Here is an 18315-nt window from a genome sequence, read left to right as displayed (position 1 = left end):
CTTGCCCAGTAGTTTAACAAAATTAATAGAACCATCTTAGAGGCAATGCAGAAAAAGCACAAAGAAGTAGAGAGAAAAGTCAAGCAATTTTCAAACAAACTTGAGGATACAACTGAAAGTTGAGAAAATTCCTTAGCGAATCAAGTTCCTCCCAGATGTTAGACTTCTGTGACCAGGCTTTGGGCCTCGCTCAGTCACCTACTTCTCTATTCCTTTTGTCTTTAACTAGAGCATTTTCCACTCCTCCTCCTTGCTGATAATACTAACCAAATAAAAGAAGTGAAACTCTGAGTCCACCTTTGTTCTCTTTTGGACCACCCAGTTTAAATTATGAGCTATCTCCAGCACAGGTCCAGGTATGTTATAGGCATCCATTAAATCTTTATGTCATAGACAAACTCACCTTTCTGAAACTTTAACGTATCATCTGACACAACATACCAATTGATTATAAACATAAACATGTAGTTGGACAAAACAGAATGACAGCTGTCTCCCACCTGTCTCGTCATAATCATAATGCCAACTGACTGTCTACTGGTGACCACTATCCTGGCTTTCATACTACAAAATAAGTATTGAATGTGGTTTGTTGTTGAAATATGCATCAGTGGAATCATACAGGATGCAGCTTAGCTTCTTTAGCTTGGTTGTGTAAGATTTATCTATGCGATTGTACGAAGGGATAGTTCACTCGTCTTGCTGTATAGTATGCTGTGTATAGACCTCCCTCCACTTGTTTATTAGTTCTACAATTGATTTGATCACGTTTGGAGCTTCTACTAATAAAACTATTCACACACTGTTCTAGGGAATGTTTCCTGGTGGATTTAAGCATGCATTTCTGTGAGATACAAGACACCAGAAATGGAATTGCTAGGGAACACACTGAACACATCTTCAGTGTTACTGTCAGATGTTATTCAAAAGTGATTTTACAATGTGTGCTTTCCATCAATAGTGCATGAAAGTTCCTTGTTAATACCTAGCAATTACATATATTTTAAATATTTTTGCCTTTCTGATACACATGTATCAAGTATTTTCATTTTGTCACTCATGGGTATGTAGTCGCATCCTATTTTGTTTCAAATTTCCATCTGCTGATTACCAATGGGATTGAGCAGTTTTCCTTATAATATTTTAATTTCCTCTGTTGGGACGTACATGTTCAGGTGGATTTCCCATTTTTCCCTTACACTGTCTGCCTTTCTCCTATAAATTTGCAAAAAAGTCTTTATATATTCAATAGAAGGTTGATTTTAATCATCTAGTTCACACTCACCAGCAGCTGGGAACAATCATTTCTTCACTTTATGGCCTCAATTCCCTTGGTAATTCATTATGATTGGCTGCCTGTAAAATTGAAAAGGATTAAAGTAATTTGCTAAAATTGATTTAATTTTTAGCATACCTGTTATTTTAATTACTGTGCAGTTCTATTGTCAACGTTTTCTCTCCCTTTTTCATTACTGGTAATAAGTTTACTTAGCAACTATTTTATCGCTTGGAAACCTCTGCCAGTCAGTCCATTTTTACCTTTCCCAAATACAAGTTAAATTATATTTTTTTGTGGAACCCAGTTTATCATATGCATAGTATTAGAAGAGACGGTACTCCAAGTTGATTACCACATAGGAATTCAATAACATTAGTTGTTAGACTCTTTTTAAAAAGATTTATTTATTTATTTGAAAGTCGGAGTTACACAGAGAGAGGAGAGGCAGAGAGAGGGGTCTTCCATCTGATGGTTCACACCCCAACTGACTGCAACAGCTGGAGCTGTGTCGATTCGAAGCCAGGAGCTTCTTCTGGATCTCCCACGTGAGTGCAGGGGCCCAAGGCCTTGGCCATCTTCTACTGCTTTCCCAGGCCATAGTAGAGAGCTGGATCAGAAGTGAAACAGCCGGTCTTGAACCAGCACCCATATGAGAAGTCAGCGCTTCAGGCAAGGGCATTAACCCGCTGCACCACAGCACCAGCCCCATAGACTCTTTCTAAATAGCAACATGACCTCCCCAAGTCCTGATTTCTTAAGTGTAGATAATCAATGTCTTATTAAACTTCCAGAAATCAGAACTTTGATTAACCAGATTTTATTTCATCTAAAATATTACATAACAGTACTTTTGTTAAAAACCTAGGAGAGAGAAATCTTTAGTCTTATAAATTATCTATAAAAATATATTTTAATACTTCAACTATCTTTTATCTTTGCAAGCACACTTCCTACTTTTCCTCCTTTGGAGCCCTATCGAAACCAGAAGCAATTACTTGACAACAGTATTGGTTCTCTAGAGAGCTGAATTTAATAAGGGACCCTGCCTCTTGCAGTTACACAATAAATTACAAGAGGACAGTCATAAATGACAACAACTCATATCTCAGTAAGTTATAAACTTCTTATCATTTTGTATCTCATAAGGCAAAAAATTTGCAGAACTAAATTTTTAAAAAATAGTATTTAGCTGTGGCAGGCAATTATCTCTAAGGATAAAGAAGTCTTAGAAAGGAGGATATTTCTTCTCCTCCCCAGGCCATTTCTGTTTGCTTTAGAACACACCAGGAATCAACAGGAGCCCCACAGACCTGTGTCTTGCTTCAACAGTGTTTTTCTTTTTTTGAAGATTTATTTTATTTATTTAAAGAGTTACAGAGAGAGGTAGAGACAGAGAGAGAGGTCTTCCATCTGCTGGTTCACTCCCCAGATGGCCTCAACGGCCGGAGCTGCGCCAATCCGAAGCCAGGAGCCAGGAGCTTCTTCTGGGTCTCCCAGACGGGCGCAGGGACCCAAGCATTTGGACCATCTTCTACTGCTTTCCCAGGCCACAGCAGGGAGCTGGACAGGAAGAGGAGCAGCCGGGACTCAAACTGATGCCCATGTGGGATGCCGGCACTGCAGGCGGCAGCTTTACTCTCTGCACCACAGAGCCGGCCCCTTCAACAGTGTTCCAACGAAACAGGTCAGGGGGCTCTGCCAGGCTCCCGAGCTCCTCTCCACTTTGAGCCTCCGGGACCACTCGTCAGCCACCTCCTGCTTCCGGGCCCAGGCACAGCAGTTCTGTGGTCATCTCCTCACTGCCGACCAACCGTGACCTCCCAGATTCGTCAGTTATTCCACTGAGGTGGAGGCTGCCGTCAACCAACTGGTCAATTTGCATCTGCGGGCTTCCTACACCTACCTCTGGGCTTCTATTTCAGTAGCAGTGATGCAGCTCTGGAGGGCATGGGCCACGGCCGAGGAGACGCGCTAGGCAGCCAAGCGTCTCTTGAAGACACAAAACAAGCATGGAGGCCACACCGTCTTCCAGGACGTGCAGAAGCCATCTCAAGATGAGCGGCGCAGAACCGTAGATGCCGTGGAAGCCGCTTTGGCCCTGGAGAAGAACCTGAACCAGGCCCTCTTGGATCTTCATGCCTCGGGCTCTGCCCACACAGACCCTCTTCCGTGACTTCCTGGAGAACCACCTCCTGGACGAGGAGGCGAAACTCCTGAAGATGGGCGACCACCTGACCGCACCCGCCGCCTGAGCGGCCCCCAGGCTGCGCTGGGGGAGGATCTCTTCGAAAGGCTCACCCTCGAGCACAACTAGGAGCCTCCAGAGCCCAGCAGTAGTCGTGGGGGCGCCCCGCGTCTCCTGGTGTCGCGGTTTCTGGCCGAGCTCTCCTTCCAGCCACAGGCAGCTTGTTCACAGCCCCGGAACCCTCTCCCAAACCTGGGACCCGAATAGAAATAAAAGGTTTTGCTGCAAAAACAAAAACAAAAAAACACACACGAAAAAGAAACAAAACAAAAAATACAAAACCAAACCAAACCACACCTGGAGCAGAGCATCAAGAACGCCGATTATTGATGCCTCAGTGGCACCATCTGGAACTGTGCTGGAGGAAACACACAAGCTCCAGAACCTCCTTCTTTAACCCTTAGTCCCTAAGTTGCCGTTAGGATAACTTGCAAAACAAAAGTGCTTCAAGCTGTGATAGACGTTGTCAGTCAAGAATCCTTTCATCACAAACGGCCTATGAAAAATCAAAGGTTCAGCATCTTCAACGTAAAGAGCTGTAAGTACTTTAGTAGCTTTTTCTAACTTAATACTTTAGCTCTAAGGCATCAGAATTCTCTTTTTCAGAGAACACATCTTATAATGTATTAAACCATTATGTCCTCAAACAAATTCAGCATGATAAAAAAAAAGGCCTCTTCTAAAAGTATAGAACGTAATGGAATCCAATCATCAACATTTGGAACTGGATGCTAGCAGTACAATCTGTATTTCCACTTGGGGATGGAGTACATGCACTAGAACTCTATTAGGTCCAACTCTAGTGGGACATGGACCATCTCTCACTGAATTAAGACTAAGAAAATATCAATGCTGAATTTAGATTACTATTATTTCTAAGGTTAGATTATTTTTAATCATGAAAAAATATGACTAAATACATTCTGTCAATAACATCCATGAAATACCCAATGAACATGGTAATGGAATATTAAGATTATTTAAGGAGTTTTTGAACAAAAAATAATAAAAATGAAATATTTTGTGGTAAATAAACTCACCTATTCCACTGACTCAAAGTCAGCTTTATTAAAGAGTGGAGAAAGGTTGCCTATAAAGCCTGCCTAGAAATGTGCACATCTTGAAAATTATAAAGGTTGAGCTATTAAAATGTAAACTGAGGCACAATAAAATTGTTTCAAGGAGTGTTTTTGAACAGTGATTCATGCATCAGGCAGCTCCAAACTGGCAGTCTTTTGAGGGTTCCACCAAGGGAATCCAAGAGAAGAGCTTTACCAGGCAAACAAATAGATAAAACAAAGAAAATATTCGATTGTTTATAATGATACAGTTGCTTTATTTGTCTAGCTGGCTAGAAAGTCCCTAGTCATAAAAGCAAGTTTCCTTTTTGTTTAATATAAACATTCAGAAGCAATAAATTTCACTAATATTTGCAAATCACGCAAGGGTAAATTCACTTATGAGGCCTGCTTGGCTTTGTCTGTTCAGTGATTCTTCAAACCTGGTCCCGATTTTAATAGAACACACTCCTAAGAGTCAAATTGCTTGGTTCAAATCCCATTTTCTCTCTCAAAATTGGCCCTCACTGTCTCAACAGAATGAAGAGGAAATATGTGACCTGTATAAATTCAGCCTCAGAGTTCAACCTATGATTGAAATGTGTCACCCCAAAATTTGTGTGTTGAAGTCTAATTGCTGATGTGATAGTATTAAGAGGTAGAGCTGTCAGGAGGTAAGTCTCAAGGACAAGCCCTCTTGAATAGTATCAGTGACCTTATATAAATGAGGTACACAGAAGCTGGCTACACCCTTCCACCATGTGAGGACACAGCAAGAACATGCTGTATATGAGAGAGGCCCTTACCAGACATCAGATCTACTGGCAGCTTCATCTTGGACTCCCCAACCTCTAGAACTGTGAGCCATACATTTCTGTTGTTGTGCCATTACCCAGTCTAAAGTCCGGTATTATATAGCAACAGCTGCAGACTTAGACAGTAGCGAACAGGGAATGCTAGATGATCAACCTTCCACAGCCTGACCAAGATCTTTTTCTTTTTGTTGTGAAAGATGCTGGCTAGCAGTGTGTGTGTGTGTGTGTGTGTGTGTGGTGTGCATTTCAGTATTCAACTCGAAGGCTTCTTAAGATTTACCAGCCTATTCAGTTCATTTCCAATAATTGCTTCTCTTCTTTTCTGGAAAAAGTACACTCCTTTAGCTCTAATAGTCCTGATAATGCAGATGCTCCTTGACTTACAATAAGGTTACATCCTGACAAACTCATTTAAGTTGAAAATGCCATAAGTTAAAAATGCATTGGCTACATCTAACCCACTGAATATCCTTGCTTAGCAATACAGCACACTGGAGAGTGTCAGTTGTTCACTCCCACGATCTCATGGTTGACTAGGAGCTAAAACTTACTGCCATGTCCACTGCCCAGCATCATGATAGAGGATTGGACTGCATATTGCTAGCCTTGGAAAAGGTCAACACTCAAAGTACAGTTTCATATATTCAATGCATATTGCTTCTGCCATCATAAAGTAAAAAAATCTTAAGTTGACCTATTCTAAATTCAGGACTATCTGTAGTCCAGGAAAATTTTGTTTTAAAATACATTGCTAGGCTGGCAAAAAAAAAAAATATTGTCTAAAATATGGTGCTAGGCAGGCACTGTGGTGTAGTGGGTAAGGCTGCCAACTGCAGTGCTGGCATTCCATATGGGCGCTGGTTTGAGTCCCAGCTGCCCCATTTCTGATCCAGCTCTCTGCTATGGCCTGGGAGTGCAGTGGACATAGCCCAACCTCATGGGCCCCTGTACCCACATGAGAGAACCAGAAGAAGCTCCTGGCTTTGGATGGGTGCAGCTCCAGCTGTTGTAGCCATTTGGGGAGTGAAACAGCGGGTGGAAGATTCTCTCTCTCTGCCTCTGCCTCTCTGTAACGATGCCTTTCAAATAAATAAATCTTAAAAAAAAAATCTACAAAGGACAAGGGAAAGTAGGAATTCCAGGAATTATGGAGGCTCCATCTGGCTTTCCACTTGAGAGTAGCTGATGTTCAAGTTGTGTTTTAGAGGTTGTATGGGATCAGGGAAACCAAAAATAAAGCCTAGGGAAGTCCTTAATAAGAGAACCCACCAAAAAACAAGGGCCCTGAAGAGCTTCATTCTCAGGGCAAAGGCGAACAAGAAATAAATCAATAATGCATAGAAAACAGCTTGGAAACATGTCTCCCTCAACATTTTCTCTTGATAGAAGGAGAGGCAACAATTAGGCACCTTGACACCATGGAATAATCACAGCAGAAGATAATGAAGACACTGTAACTACATGTACCATGCTATGTAAATCTCGAACACATAATGCTGATGGAAAATAGAAAGTTACATGAGAACAAATGTGCTATAATTCCATTCATGTAGTGTTCAAAGACACAAGCAGTACTGGATTAACAGCCCATGCTATACCAATATAACCCCATCATGACAGTTAAATCTACAACAACTTGTTCTAAGTTGGGTTGCATTCTGAGGTATTCAGAGTTATGACTTCAATGTGTTTTTGGAGGATATAATTCAATCTATAGTGGCATAGAACTGTCCCTCACAATAAGGGATTATCCCATCTAAAACGTCAGTGGTGCTACTGTTGAAAAACTCAGGAGAGAGGCAGTAAAGAAATTGAGAGATATTTATAAATGACAGTGAATAGAGAAAGCTGAGAGTGGGGAGGGGCAACACAGGACATTTCAAATACCCTGAAATGTTCTACATCTTTAGCTTAATGGCACGTACACAGCTATGCCTTTTGTTATAATATATTGCATGCAATGTTGCCTATACAATTAAATTATGCAAAAGAGTAAAATTCAAAAAGTATAAGGATACGTTTATAAAAACAAAGGAATTGACACGGAAGAAGTTGAGCCTGATGAATTCATTCATACATTTTGGAGTCACATCAGGTTATATTTAAATGTTATTTTATGTCTCAGCTGGTAGTAATGGAGAAAAATAGACAGGTAGTTTGCCGGGTGTGAGCTACCTGCAGGCGTCTTCTTGTAACCATGTGATGAGTTTTCAGGACTACCCAGTTATTGAGATCCCCCGACTGCCAGATTCCTGTGCTATTCAGCCGAGGTTTCATTTCTGACAAAAAAAGGACAAATCACAGACACATACCTAACTGTCACTTGTGATCTCTTGTCCCAGACCCTGAAACGGCACAATACAGTAAATAGGGACAATAGATCTGGAGGCAGACTACTTGAGTTCCATCTTGGCTTTGTACTGGCAGAGTGATCAAGTTAATCTGCTTTTGTTTTTGCCATTGCCAATTGAGGATATTAATATTATTTATGGGGCCAGCGCTGTGGCTCACTAAGCTAATCCTCCGCCTTGCGGCACCGGCACACCGGGTTCTAGTCCCGGTCGGGGCACCGGATTCTGTCCCGGTTGCCCCTCTTCCAGGCCAGCTCTCTGCTGTGGCCTGGGAGGGCAGTGGAGGATGGCCCAAGTCCTTGGGCCCTGCACCCCATGGGAGACCAGGAGAAGCACCTGGCTCCTGGCTTCAGATCAGTGCGGTGCGCTGGCCACAGCAGTCATTGGAGGGTGAACCAACAGAAAAGGAAGACCTTTGTCTCTCTCTCACTATCCACTCTGCCTGTCAAAAAAAATAGTATTTATGAATGGAACTCTTTGAAAATAATTGAGGTAATGTGTGTAAAATTTTGTTAAAATGGTGACATATGTGAAATACTTTATAGATTTAGTCAGCAGCATCACCACCATCATCATCATCCCTTCCTTGTCCCCTTCTTGAATGAGGTTGCTTAGACAGCAGGTGAACTTGTCTTTTCAACCTTTTCATTCTTAAAACCAAGAAAAGAAGCAGACCCAAGGAAACTGCTCCTCTTTTCTCCTTGTTTGGCTCCCAATCTCTCTCCTCTTAAAAGAGAAATTCTCTCAAGCCCCTTAGCAACAGTCTAGCAGCAGAGAGGCATAGAGAAAGGGAAAGGTGAAGTGGAAGAAAATCTCTTCAACTCCTCCAATAAATACCTTGCTCTTCTGGATAGGATGCTGGCACACTGTGTGTCCTTAATGACTCACGATTCCTGTCACATAACCCTGAGGTCTGCTTCTCCATGGAAGGTGCAGTTGCAATAGTTGGGAGGTATATTAATCAGAATACGCCTCATTGTTCTGAAAAAGATCACAAAAGGTAGAATGGCTCACACATATAATAGAAGTGAATTTCTCTACCAAATCAAGTCAAAGAGAGATGTTCCTAATTCACAGGCAGTTCTGCCTCCATCTTGTGGTTCTTCCACCTTCAACAAATGACTTCCAAATTACTGAGATCATTTGCATCAAGGTGACAGAGGAGACAGTGTTTGTAATATCACCTGGGGAGAGTTTATGGACCAGGTCTGTATGTGACACGCATTTCTTCCCAGAGTCCATGGGCTAAAATTCCAGTCACATGACTACAGCTAACAACAAACAAGGCTGGGATAGGTAGGTTAATTAGGAAGATGCTGATAGGATCTGGAGAACAGCTCATATGATAATAAAGAGGGGAGAGGTCACTAAATCATGTGTGTTCTGTGCAAATCACACATTTATCAGAATTACAATGGTAGAAGTAGAACAGAGTTCCTGATTACTTAGAAAATCATTTGCACAGCTTAGCCCAATGCATTTCATATGGAAGAATATCCTGTCCTCCAAAAACTTATTTCACTGCACAATAAAATTGCTGAAGGTTCCTCAAATATAATAATTTATCCAGATGAGCATAATGTGCCATTCTAGGAAAACCCTGGAGCATTTCATGTAGTGACACTACATAAGAAAAATTAGGACTTCAGCTCTGTTTCTAGAGTTTAACTCCTCACCAGAGAGGGGATGTTAATGCTATCAGTGGGGACTGAATAATAGACGTTCGACATTCTTTGGTGCTTGCTACCTCAGCACAGACATCCCATAAAAACATGAGACTCGAAGAAGGGCCAGATGATTGAATCTTATATTGCATCCTGAGCCACAAAAAGATACAGGGGCTTGGGACTTCAAGGGACAGTGGAGAGAAGTTCTGAGAAGTTGAAACAGCAGGAAGTGTATGATGAGTGAAGGTTGTCCACTTCTGCAGGTCAGTCTCAGGTGGCACATCCTCTCCAAGCAGCTGAGCCCCTGAGAAAGATGTCTGTACTAATGGAAGTGTCCTTTATGGATGTAACATCTTTTACACAAGGGAAACTCTTCAGAGCAACTCCTCTGTTTGTGGTTTCTCAAAATAACCAACAGTAATTAATAGGCCAAAGAGAGATTTCAGGGTGGTGTTTCCCAAGTCTCAACATACCTAAATGTTAATACATGCAAAACCAGGAACCAAGTGGGTATTATAACCAGTTAAGGGAGAAATCCAAACAACAGATATATTTACAGGTCAAGAATATTGGCATCAACGTGCAAATAGAGGTTACTGTATAATAACGAATTTGGCTGGCCTTTGTCTGAGCCAGGTCCTGAAGGAGATTCTAAACTCATGGAATTCCCCAGGTGAGAAAAGTGTCTGTTATTTATGGTGGGTGCTTGGGCCACACCTGGGTTTTTGCTAAGGCAGTATCTCAGGATGGCAGCTGATCATGCTGGGAAGACCAACCATGGGATTAGAATTTTGGCCTTTTGAGCCAGTCTGACCTCAAAGAAGGAAAGGGGAGCTGGATGTCAAGTTCAGTCACACAGACGAGGATTCAAGCAATCACACCTATGTTATGACACCTCAGGATAAGTCTGGAGCCCGGGATCCCTGGGCATCCTTGCTGGGGCACACATGGATACACTGGAAAGTTGAAATGCCCCGATTCCAAGGGAAGTCTCTTCAACTTAGCTGGCCCAGATTTACATCCTTTGTCGTAAACCTATGATCATAAGTCTATCACTTTCCCCATTCCAGCAAATTAGCAAACCTGAAGGGGCAATGTGAATCCCTGAATTTGTAGCCAGTTAGTCACAAGTTCAGGAGGCCTGGCCCTTAACCTGTGGGTCTGCACTAACCCCAGGTGCTTTAGCTCAGAGCTGGATTACAATATTATAGTGACAAAACCAACTAACTTTTTCCTCAATGTGGAAAGCAAGTGAATTAAACCTCCACGGGGCACAAGGAATTATTTTGCTCTGTTATCTGCAGCTTACAGAGCTGGAAAATAGCTTTCATAGAATCAGAAGGATAAAAATGGAGAAGGCGATCTACAGAGAGAACAGCTTCCCATTGAGGCAGTGATTTTTCCTCACCTACTTCATATGAAGAAGAAATGGAAACCGAGAAGTCATTAAATCAGTCCCCACCCTGCATCTAGGAGCATCTACCTTAAAACCAGCCCTGGCTGCCCAATAAATGCTGTTCAAGTTCCAAACTGAAATCTTCCGAGAAGACAAACTTCACCTCCACTGGCACCACATCCCAACATCACAAACCTCCCAACTAGGAAATTCTTTTAGATGTATATCTCAGCACAACCCTGTGCACCCTGTGGGCATTAATAATCATGAAATTAGCAAATAAGGAACCAAAGCCCTCCTGCTCAGTCCCTCCGGCTGCTCTGTCCTCTAGATAAAAGATGAGCATCTCATCTGCAAAACAATATTCCTTCATCTCTCTGCCTTTGGGCTTTGATATTTCCCTTTAGGCCTCCCACAGTTTTTCTGCATTGTTTTTCTCATTTTGCTTTGTATGTGAAACCAGAAGTTCCTGCACACAAGACACATCATGGCATCCAAAGTCAGCACCTGCCATGTGACCAAATCTTGTGCTAACTTCACTTACAGGGGATCCAAATACACACACACACACACACACACACACGACACTGGGGCGAAAGTCTCCAGAGTCATGTAAATTAAAAAAAGCAAACAAAAGCTGGCACACGCTCCTCAGAGCAGTGGCTCTCACAGTGTGGCCACTGAGCCTCCAGCTTCAGCTTCTCCTGGGAAAGTAGTACAGCTGCCAATCCTAAGGTCCCACCCCAGACCTACAGAACCAGAAACAGCATGGGTGGAGGTTGGTAGTGGGGTTAATGTTTTTATTTGAGAGGCAAAAAGACAGATCTCCTGTCAGCTCACTTCCCCAAATGCCTGCAACAGCTGGGGCTGGGTTAGGGGGAAGCCAGGAGCCCAGAACTTAATCTGCATGTCCCATGTGGGCGGCAGGGACACAAGCACTGGAGCCATCAGCTGCTGCCTCCCAGGGTGCACGTTAGCAGGAAGCTGGGTTGAAGTGGAGTGTCAGGAACTGAAACCAGGCAGGCATCCCAAGTGGTGCCTTGCTGCTGTGCCACTTGCCATCCCCTGGTGGCAGGCATTTTCACAGGCCTGGTGGGTTCTGATGCATGCCGCAATGTGAGAATTGCTTGTACAGATTTTTAACTTGACTGGAATTTGCAACACAAGTGGTCAAAGCCAGTGTGTGTAATGAAATGCAATTGCTTCTCATCTCTGTCTGCGGCCATGACCCGGATACACAGCACTGCAGCAGAATTTCCTGAACTTCAGGTTGAACTTAACAGAGCCGCTCTGTACCATGATTCAGTCATCTCTTTACCCCAGACAGACTTCTGCTTAGTAGGAAAAGAACCATGTAAAAAAAATGGGAAGTTTAGAAATAACAATGTTCATTCTAATACATTTATATTCCACATTTATATTCCAGCTCCACAAGTGCATATGCACAGAGCTTCCAGTGGGCTCAACTGGACAAAACCACTACAACACCCCCACATGTTGAAATATTTGCTTCCACAACGCTTGGCCCAGGAAAATCCAGGACAACAAGCTTTCAACCCACGTGTTTGCCTGCATCCAGCCATGGTGCAGAAGGCCTCTGCTACACACTGGCCCTTGCTATTAACATCGCACTCCCTTTACTGCTGTGACTCATCTTCTGGCATGTGTCCCTTTCGGCAAGAGGTTGGACTTTTGGTCACAGTGCAAAACATACCATTCTGTTGTGACATTTAAACTTTTTCCCTCTTCCAAATCTCCCTGAGGATTGCTGCTGTGGTGCTGCCCCGTCTCGGACGCTCATCTGGTAACTGCAAGGGCCCGCAGAAAGGGCGTGGGGGCTAGTGTAGCTTGGGAACCACTATTACACTATTACAGAATCTGGAAATGAATGCAGGCAGATTTCCTCAAAAGGAGGCCGTGTAATTATGCACATCTGAGGCAGATGACAGTTGGCAGTTGGCACACTACTTTGGAAGTGTGATCACAAGCACCAGCCCCTCAGGAGAAGAGGTAGAGGCAGTTAGTACTTGAATTAGCTTATCTTTCATTTGCATTTGATGTTGGCCCACCAGGAGATAGCTACTGTCTTGAAGGAGAGTCATTTTCCCTTCAGCACATCTGTAGACTTGGCACGTCCATGAACTCTGCAAGGTTCACACAGGAGACGCTCTGATGCACTCCAGGGGTCTGAGCTGTGATCTGGATTTGGAGCATGGTATTCTCAGTAATGATGCACCTACATTCACCACTGTGCTTGAAATATGACACCATGTTGCAGCAAGTCCTCAGTTTAAACATAAAGACACACTCAACCAGCCTACTTTTTACCTTGTTCACTACTTTTGTTAAGATAGTTTGGCACAAAAGTCAATTTCACATCACTGCATAAAATATCACTTGGGCCAGTGGTTCAAGCTTACCTGAACATTAGAAACACTGGAGATTCTTAAAAACCCCAAAGCCCATGTTGGGACTCAGAAAAATGACACCCCAAGATGTGCCACTTAGGACTTCAAACAGCACCTGAGGAGCAGCAATGCAGAGGACTTTTTCTGAAGTTCCCCTATTTACCTTAAAGAGCAGATCCTCCAAAAGATATTCAATAGTTGTGTATCCCCAGATGTTTCAACAACCAAGGGAGACTGATGTACATAAGACGATGACTATGGGCCAGCACTGTGGCATAGCAGATAAAGCTGCCGCCTCCAGCGCCAGCATCCCTTATGGGCACCAGTTCGAGTCCTGGCTGCTCCACTTCCAATCCAGCTCTCTGCTATGGCCCAGGAAAGCAGCAGCAGATGGCCCAAGTCCTTGGGCCCCTGCTTCCACATGGGAGACCCGGAAGAAACTCCTGGCTCCGGATTGGCGCAAATCTGGCCATTACAACCAACTGGGGAGTGAACCAGCGGATGGAAGACCTCTCTCTGCCTCTCCTTCTCTGTGTAACTCTGATTTTCAAACAAATGAATAAAAAAAAAAAGACTAGTGTTGATACCATGCCCAAAGCCCAAATGAATTTTGTCCCAGGCTATTGTCTGGTTTTTGTACCTATTTCCTGTTTTGTTTTGTTTTTTTAATCACTCTTCTACATAGTTTACATCTCTCACTGCCCTCTCCACTGTGAAAAGGGACGTATAAACTTCTAAGTCTCACTGGATTATAGGGTATTCACTTTCCTATGATTCCTCCATATACTTAATAAACATGTATGCCCTGTTTGTGGATCTGTCTATTGTCATTTTTCAAATTCAAATGTCATACCTCAACAGGGATACAGGGAGGGTTCTCTCACCGCCTACACTCAAGTTGCACTCCAGATCGATTATATCAGAGTGCTTGGGGGCAGGGCAGCAGACTCTAGTATTTTTAAAAGATCTCCAGGAGATTCTCATGTATAACAAAACTTGAGACTCACTGGCTTGGGCAATTACATGGCAACTGGATTGGAGGTTGGGGAGGGTTTGTGGGCTCAGGGTAGGCAAATCCATTTGTAAAGGAAAGGAGACATTGTGGTGTGCAGTGGTAATAAAGCTAAGTAAGAAAGGTTGCATAGCTTTGCAACTACAGTCATACACTGCAAAATGACTTGGTCTATGAAGGGCAGCACATACAACAGTGATCCAGTTCTATGTAGGTACACTTTAAAATCATAAAAACAAAACCACTCATGGACACATTTTTCAGAACATATCCCCATCACTAAGCATCACATGACTGTCAATGAAATAGTTTTTTTTTTAAAGATATTTGAAAGGCAGAGTTACAGAGAGAGGAGAGGCAGAGAGAGAGAGGCAGAGAGAGAGAGAGAGAGAGGTCTTCCATCCGCTGGTTCACTCCCCAGATGGCCGCAACACCTGGAGCTGCGCCGATCTAGAGCCAGGAGCTTCTTCCAGGTCTCCCACGTGGGTGCAGGGGCCCAAGGATTAGGGCCATCTTCTACTGCTTTCCCAGGCCATAGCAGAGAGCTGGATCAGAAGTGGAGCAGCTGGGACTAGAACTGGTGCCCGTATGGGATGCCGGCACTTCAGGCCGGGGGTTAACCCGCTGCGCCACAGTGCCGGCCCCCTGTCAATGAAATAGTTAGGGAAACTAAAGAGATCCAACAGGAAGCTCCCTACTCTCCAATCCAGAAAGTATTCCATTAAAGCTTCAGTCTGGGAGCCCGCTAAACATCAATGAGCAAGAACAGTGCTGATATGTGGAAGTAAATGTGGGATGAATGCCTAAACTCCTGTGGCTTTCCATCTTGACTGCATGTTAGACACACCCAAAACCTGGCCACACCTCAGAACAATTCAATCGGAATCCTTGCCCGTCATGCAGAAGATACTGAAAAACTCTTCCAGCTAAGTCCAGCTTGCAGGTGTTAGGACTCTGTATTAGCTTTTCATTACTTTAACTAGAATACCTGAGAGGAGCAACTTAGGAAGGTGGTTTTTTTTGGCTAACAATTGGAGGTTCATGATCCAAGATTGGGGGACTCCATTAGCCTAGCAAATGTGGAGCAGGTGCAGAGGAAGGGTCCCATGGCAAGTGAGGAAGCAGAGACGCACAGAGAGTACACTGTTTCTACCCTCTGTGTGGTCTCTCCTTACAATGCTACTGTGATTTGATCACGGGGTCCCTCCCTGGCAACACTTTCCCTTCAGACACTGTAACAGGATGAAGCCTCCACCCTTATGAGTTAAGGCTAATCCATTAACTATTACCATAAGACTGTCAAAGACTTACAAATAGTCATATACTGCATGACATTTTGGCCCATGGCAGCACATACAACAGTGATCCTAGTCTGGGTAAGTGTACTTGATGATGTTCATACCATGACAAAATCACCTAAGGACACATTTCTCAGGGCATATTCTCATCAGATGTCTACATGAGTTTGGGAAAACACTATTCAAAACAGGCTCAAACAACACTCCAAAATAAAGGCCACAAAAGCAGTTTCTCTCTGACCTCCTGGTTCCTGTTCCCCCGTTTCTCCCCAAGGCAAGCCATAGAAACTAGACTCTCACTTCCCCAAGGTGGGCCATGTGAAGTCCAGCCTTTCCCTGCATTTCTGTCTTGGGGCTGGCCGTGAAGGAATGCGCTTACCTTCCCTGTCTGAGAGCTCCTAAGAAGCCCAAGACCAGCTCAGAGACAGGAAGGAAGGCTGCCAAGAAGAAAATGGCCAGGCCTTGTCGCATTTCCCTGAGCAGCTTAATTAGCATTAGACCGTACCCTTTTCGTCCAATCTTCACTGAACCTAAGCACAAAAACAGATCATTTGGGGCCAGCGCTGTGGCACAGAGGGTTAAGCCCTGGCCTGCAGTGCCAGCATCCCCTATGGGCACTGCTTCAGGTCCTGGCTGCTACACTTGTGATCCAGCTCCCTGCTAAAGGCCTAGGAAATCAGTGGAAGATGGCCCAAGTCCTTGGGCCTCTGAACCACATGGGAAACCCAGCCATTGTGGCCATCTGGGGAGTGAACCAGCTACTGGAAGATCTCTGTCTTTCCTTCTCTCTGTGTAACTCTGCCTTTCAAATAAGTAAATCTTGGGGCCGGTGCCATGGCTCACTTGGTTAATCCTCCATCTGCGGTGCCGTCATCCCATATGGGCGCCGGGTTCTAGTCCTGGTCACTCCTCTTCCAGTCCAGCTCTTTGCTGTGTGTCTCAGGAAGGCAGTGGAGGATGGCCCAAGTGCTTGGGCCCCTGCACCCACGTGGGAGACCAGGAGGAAGCTCCTGGCTTCAGATCAGCCCAGCACCTGCCGTAGCAGCCATTTGGGGGGTGAACTAACGGAAGGAAGACCTTTCTGTCTCTCTAACTCTGTCAAACAATAAAAGTAAATCTTTAAAATAAACTTGCTGTACCTTTCTCTTGTTAACCTCCCTTTTAGCATAGAGGTGTGTCACCTACAGGAGCCCAAAGAGGGCTTACACATAGCTTTCATTAATTCCGAAGGAATGACCCCAAAGTCTCACCGGAAGGCATTTACTTACGGCAGCGACTGAGGGGGAGGGTGGCCAGTTGGTCAGTAACCCACATCATCAGCTGAGCGGGCACAACGTTAAATAGCCTGGCAGTAAATAGGCACAATCTATTGCTGCTCAAAACAGCTGGCCGGTGTGTTCCCCAGTGCTCAAGCCACAGCTGTGTTGGGCTTACACCGCTTTCCCCACCAGATCCTACTCTAGATGTTTACCCTGGGTGTGATATAGGAATGGGGTGCCATACGATGTCACCGTGTGCTTACTAATAAATTCCCAATATTAATAAGCTTGTGTGGGTTCTTGCCTAATACTCAGAGAAGAATTCTGAATACTGGCATAAATGAACGAGGCAGCATGATATGTTTTAAGCTTTTTATTCAGTGAGAGAAGTGCATAGGAGAGTGAGGGCCCTGTCTTAAAGAGAAATCTGGATTCATACTGAGTACCAGGAGCCATATCGTGGAGGAGCATGCAGGCCAGGAGGCATGGGGCACATGGCCTGAACGCCATACGCCCTGGAGGTGCAGGGCAGCAAGGACCATCCAGCAAAAGGCCAAGGAAGAGAGAATGGGCACACTGTGTCCCAGGCTTTTAATCCACTTCCAAAGGGGTGTGGTTAATTAACCTGATTGGCTGGTGGGCACACAGGTGTGGCCAGCTAGGGGCATGAGGTCACACAGGGGCGTGGTGAAGGCATGGTCTTCAGCTCACAAACCTGATCAATTTTTTTTTTTTTTGACAGGCAGAGTGGACAGTGAGAGAGAGAGAGAGAAAGGTCTTCCTTTGCCGTTGGTCCACCCTCCAATGGCCGCCACGGCTGGCGCGCTGCGGCCGGCGCACTGCGCTGATCCAATGGCAGGAGCCAGGTACTTCTCCTGGTCTCCCATGGGGTGCAGGGCCCAAGGACTTGGGCCATCCTCCACTGCACTCCCTGGCCACAGCAGAGAGCTGGCCTGGAAGAGGGGCAACCAGGACAGAATCTGGTGCCCCGACCGGGACTAGAACCCAGTGTGCCAGTGCCGCAAGGCGGAGGATTAGCCTAGTGAGCCGCGGCGCCGGCAAACCTGATCAATTTTTTCCTGTATGCCTGCCTATAGCAGGTGGACGGGGTGGGAGTGGGGGTGGGAGAGAGGTGTTCCTGAGGCCACCCTCAGGGCATGGGGGAAGGGCAGTGTCGGAGGCAGCCCTACAAGGTCCTTCATGACCCTTTATAATAGAAAGAATTCCCTCCCTTTTTCACCCCTACATGGGCAAGGTTGAGAGCCAGTGGCCTGAAACTATGATCCCCAAATTTGGCTGCATTTGAACTCCATGGGGAGATTTTTTTTTGACAAGTAGAGTTGTAGACAGTGAGAGAGAGAGAGAGAGAGATCCTCCTTCCATTGGTTCACTCCCCAAATGGTCAGCACGGCCGGCACTGTGCCAACCCGAAGCCAGGATCCAGGTGCCCCTTCCCAGTCTCCCATGCGGGTGCAGGGGCCCAAGCACCTGGGCCATCCTCCACTGCCCTCCCCTGGGGAGATTTAA

The 18315-nt window shown here is 44.8% G+C and overlaps 2 long non-coding RNA genes across 9 annotated transcripts in view; one reads left to right on the top strand and one right to left on the bottom strand.

Annotated features, from left to right (window-relative positions):
- LOC149119524 (uncharacterized) overlaps nucleotides 1-17368 on the bottom strand; it is a 112668-nt gene extending 95300 nt beyond the window's left edge. For 2 of the 8 annotated variants that reach the window (XR_016228350.1, XR_016228349.1), the window contains exons 1-4: nucleotides 16798-17368; nucleotides 8586-8729; nucleotides 7573-7676; nucleotides 1286-1356 (exon numbers count right to left, since the gene is read on the bottom strand). This is a non-coding gene — a long non-coding RNA (uncharacterized LOC149119524). Of the gene's footprint in view, nucleotides 1-1285; nucleotides 1357-1703; nucleotides 1887-3582; nucleotides 3717-5251; nucleotides 7677-8585; nucleotides 8730-16797 lie in introns of those variants that run through there. The other 6 variants (XR_016228354.1, XR_016228353.1, XR_016228351.1 and 3 more) reach the window with 5 other exon arrangements.
- LOC103351811 (uncharacterized) lies at nucleotides 3710-16784 on the top strand. The gene is made up of 3 exons (XR_016228356.1): nucleotides 3710-4062; nucleotides 5122-5256; nucleotides 12238-16784. It is a non-coding gene; the product is annotated as an uncharacterized LOC103351811 (long non-coding RNA).
- Nucleotides 17369-18315: the final 947 nt, after the last annotated feature.

The sequence above is a fragment of the Oryctolagus cuniculus genome, chromosome X, assembly GCF_051225735.1.
Source record: "Oryctolagus cuniculus isolate XC-2025 breed Fujian yellow rabbit chromosome X, ASM5122573v1, whole genome shotgun sequence".
NCBI lineage: Eukaryota > Metazoa > Chordata > Mammalia > Lagomorpha > Leporidae > Oryctolagus > Oryctolagus cuniculus.
This window is presented reverse-complemented; position numbering and strand designations above follow the sequence as displayed.